Raw genomic sequence first — 5,000 nt, 5'->3', positions numbered from 1 at the left:
AATAACATTATAATACACATTTCAAAAATACCAGTCAGTCGTGTATATCATTTACAAAAGCAATTACTCTCATTTGTGAATCTACATTCACTTGTGGTTCAAGGAGTCAGCAGTAATACATCATTAATATACTCTTCGATCCCAAATAATACCGTTCTTTGATTGTTATACGAATTATTTATAAAACTGCATTTGTTCTCCCCATACATGGCTTAAAGAAATCCCTCTATTACGCTATTCAACTCATTGAGTTACATATTTTCGTAAGTTTATACAACTGTATTCGTTCATCTCATACATATCCCTCGACAACCATCCACTAGATCATGTTGGGCACTGGCCAGCCTATCACCGATGACTCCTTCTGAATGTGTAAAATTCAGACCTTCAATTTTTCTAATACATGTCATTTCTCCCCAATTCACTAATTTCTCTTTGCAACCAATTTATGGCCATTTCTTTAATATGTGTCCTTCATTTAGGGAAGTTCTAAGGCAATGCGTTCAAATGTTTCGTCACGGCTAAACATCTGAGTGAAAATTTCCCGTTTGTTGTAGTGGTATATGCATTCTCGACGCCAGTTCTTACAAGTTTCATGTCCCAAAGAAGTGGCTGAATAAGGGTCATGCTTGCTTAATCTTATTCAGATATCTTTCGGATCATGTTTATAACATGTGTAGCATGACGTAAATGGAAACGGAAGTGATGCATTGTTATGCACCCCTCGTAGTAACTTTGAGGAGATATTTTCACTTCCTTTATATAAGTCTCTAGTAATGATATTGGTAATGGTAATAATAACAGCAATAATGATTATAACGTCAGCGACAATTAAAGTCATAAAGCAACATAAGTACAAAAACGTGCAATTCGTAATTAGCTCACAAAAAAAAAAAAAAAAATGGGTTCATTTGATAAACCTTTATGGAAGGATATCAACTGAATTCTTTGTTGCTAAACATTTTCTCCCGGTATTTGACTTTTATCTTAATGCTCAGTCGAGAAAAAATACAATGCATGTAAATATATTATAGTGTAAAGGATCCAATACTGACAACAGAATAGCGGAAAATTATTCATCATCGGGTACCTGTTATTAGTAATTAGATAAGATCTTTAACGAAAAATTTGACAGAAAAAGTAAGGCATAATGATTGTGGTTGAGGAATGTACTAATACCCTGCTACTGCACACTCCGTGAATATCATATTTGTATTGATAAAAGTAGATTTTTAAGCTAAATTTATTGCTTACAAACACTATTGGAAAATGCATAATGATCACAACATTAATATGAAAGTAACGACAGCACTATAACCTATTATGCAATGAAAGCAAGAAATATAATGAGTAATGTTGCATAATGATGTGAAATAATGATAATATAACTATCCTGTTATTCAATACAAGAATTGTTTATGACATCAATTCCTATGTCTATCTTTTTATTTCATATTCTCATTCTTTCTGAATTTTTATAATGATCCTTTTATTGGACATATCAACGATGAAAACGAGGGTAATTGTCATTTGTTGAAAATTTTAAATTGTAATGATAATAAAGATGAAGGTAATGAATATAATCATAATACTTAGCATATTAACAATGAAAGCAATGATAACATTTGTAACAGTAAAAACAGGAACAATAATGATAATAATAATAATAATGGTAATAACAATAACAACTATAATAATGATAATAACTATGATAAAAATAACAATGAAAAGAAAAATGCTAATGATAGTGATATAAATAAAAACAATAGCATAATAATAATGATGATTGTAACAGTAATATCAATAATAAGTGATCATATTTATGATAACATGATTATAGGTAATAACATAAATTGATATTGACAATAGTAATCACAATAGTGATGATAATAATAGTAATCATAATAACCGTAATGCTAATATTAATAAGAATAAGTGTGAACCGTATTCATGTTGATAAATGTGGAAAGGTATGAATGAGAACGATTAGATACATCTCTTGTATTGTGAAGATATTCGTCATACCTTTCCACAAAAAAGAATAAATGTAATGATGATAATAATAATGACAGCAGTAAGACCTATTGTTAATAATGAAGATAATGATGATAATAGTGATGATACAATAGATAATGATAATCGCAACGATGATGATGAAGTTAGTGATGATGTGATGTTGATAATGATGGTGATGTTAATGATGAGATTTAGAACAGCACTAATAACAAAGGTTATCATTATCATGGTAGGGACGGTGTACACATATTACAAGAGATAACAGTATTACCCAGAACGACAATGATGCTGATCTCAACAGACATGACTTTTGTCAACATAGTTGTGAAGGGCATCCGAATTAGTATCCGATTGGATCCTAAGAAAATGCTTTGCACAGATTAGGTCTTATCATTTCATTGTTTTTGTATTGTTATTAACATTATGTCGTGTTCTCTGTGCTTTAAATTGTTAACTTACATTTTAATTTTCAGGTAAAATACCCATTCAGCACATTTGTTTGGTTATGTGTGCGCATGGTATATAAATCTAAGCCTAAATATCTAAATGTTTTTAGATATGGACAAAGTGTTAGATCTAGTTGTGTGAATTGTTCATTATTCAATCATTATTTCCCTTTCTGCTCAATATACTCACAATTCGTTATCATTCTCTTCCTTAGTTCCACTCTTTGCTCACGGATTAGTTTCCTTGAAGTTCATTCAAAATTTCCAATAACAATAGGACTCATGATAAACACTTATCAATAACAAAGGTTGATTATAAATAGTAATATATTAATAAATAATAAATATAATCAACATCAACCAAATTGCCACTTCTATTTCAATCGATAAGAACCGCCATCCTCTACATATGGTAAGATGCGGCTAAACTTGATATTGCTATTCATCATTGGTTGAAAAATTGGAAAATAAAGCACAGGAAAGCACCTAAAAATAATGTTTCCAATAAGTACGAACTGTTTTCAATACGCGTGAACACCACATTCAATCCTCAATATCAATCCACAAGCAACGGTGGTGCACTGGTAAGGCGCGCGACTTTCACTCGGAGGTCCCGCGTTCGGTTCCAGTGATGCCGAGTGGACGATGTGGTTTCACGCAGGTTCCCCGTTGACTTGATGTTTTACATGTTTTTCATTTAGATTTTAGTTTTATTGGGTATACGATTCTCAATATAAAGACATAAAGCGTTTTGCAAATCAGGTTAGCAATATTGTGCAATTTAATTACCATGTCGGATTTTAAGAAAAAAACATCTTGTAAATTTCTCGTTCTGCTTTCACTCCATTCCTTATTTTTCTGAAGTCATCTCACCTGTCTCACGAACCATCTAACTCTCAATCAACCAATTTATTTATCGTCAGAGCTGATATGACCTTCAGGATGTTGAATAATACGACGCCTGAGACAAATAAAAGAGAGAAACGAAAAGAGGGAAGAAACATAACAATGAAAGCACAGGAAAAGGGATTTTTTTCAGTGAGTAAACACAACCGATAAAGAGAGATGTATACATTTGGAGTTGAAAGTTGAAATATTTCACTCTCAATTTATTGTTAATTGTTTTTACCAAATGGAGACGGCATTTTAAAAGGTAGAATGCAACGCATATTTCAAACACTTCTATTCCAACGGATTAAATAAGAAAGAAAGAATGGAAGTGGGGAAGAAAACTATCAATAAATAAAGTTACGTGGAATGAAAAGTGAAATCACACATTCCGTCATAATCAAAACAGTAAATGCAAAACAAAACAAATAAAGTATAAACGTAACCATATAAAGAAAACATGTCTTTCCCTAAATTATTCTGTAGGTGTACAACCAGATTCTTACTTATTTCTGGACATCAGTGGAAATCAGCTTTAATCTCTGAAGCGTTTTGTAGATTTAATACGACGATCGTCTTGGAAGTAGTTTTAGTTAACATATCATGTCAACAATAAACAATAATTCCGCAATTATTAGTGTTCATTCGAATTCCGTTTAGACAAAATCTTGTTTCTATCATAAATTCCATATTTTTTCTGTTCAAGTTTTTACCCAACTGAAGTACGTTTTCAAAGGCAAATATAATTCAATATACATCTTTTGTAAGTTGCTTTAAAATTATGTTTTATCAAAGGTGCATATGCTTAAAGGAATACTCGTCTTAAAAACTTGATAAAAATAATATAAAATCATGGGAATAGAGTAAAATGAAATATAATTGAGATCTTGATAATAAGGTGAATTACAACAATCCACTTCATACCAAAACAAAGTTAGCATAGGATCCAACTGTCCTAATGCAATAGTAGGAGTATTTCACACCTTGGTAACTATGCTGTCTGATTTATTTTCATTCCGGCCCATAAGTAGCATTCATTTATTTCATGACACTGTTAATTACCGTGACAACAAACCTTTCATGATATATAAGTAAACATCAAGCTGCTGTAAAAAGGAGATCGTGCAGTTCGTTCTATGTTGCAAGTCCAAACACTGCAACCATGATTATACTAAATCGGATCTGATTGCTAACGAACGGGATTCTTCTCTCCTATATGTTCGTTTGTTTTATCTAAGTAGGCAACGCGGAACGAAGACAACATTGAACAAGACAATAAAACAATATTAGTTTCTTTTTCCACCTATTTCCTTTGCCTTTTTCTACTCCGTCTTGATTTTTACTTCTTTTTCTGCTTCACTTGTCCGTCCTCTTCTTCCTCCCATTCTTTGCTTTCCATATTACTAATACAATCATATGATGATGGGAGGTATAACAACAAAATTGTGAAAACGCGCATAAACATTAACACATAGACAAGCAAATCCCCCCAACACAGAAAAAAAATCCAAAATCAAACACTCAATTTTTTCATACTTTTTCGCATTTTAAACACTGGAAAAAAGAGACATAAACAAAAGTAGACAGATAAAGAAAGTTAGAGAAATAGATGCAAACAAAAATTTAAGCTTTTTCGTCTCCATCGGGGTT

General features: G+C 31.6%; 1 non-coding gene across 1 annotated transcript in view; it reads right to left on the bottom strand.

Annotated features, from left to right (window-relative positions):
- Positions 1 to 4,984: 4,984 nt before the first annotated feature.
- TRNAR-CCU (transfer RNA arginine (anticodon CCU)) overlaps positions 4,985 to 5,000 on the bottom strand; it is a 72-nt gene continuing 56 nt past the window's right edge. Inside the window, exon 1 of the tRNA in view lies at positions 4,985 to 5,000. This exon is cut by the window's right edge and continues 56 nt beyond it. This is a non-coding gene — a tRNA (tRNA-Arg).

This window comes from Penaeus vannamei, chromosome 33 (assembly GCF_042767895.1).
Source record: "Penaeus vannamei isolate JL-2024 chromosome 33, ASM4276789v1, whole genome shotgun sequence".
Classification (NCBI taxonomy): domain Eukaryota; kingdom Metazoa; phylum Arthropoda; class Malacostraca; order Decapoda; family Penaeidae; genus Penaeus; species Penaeus vannamei.
Note: the sequence above shows the minus strand (reverse complement) of the source record. Positions and strands in the feature narration are given on the sequence as shown.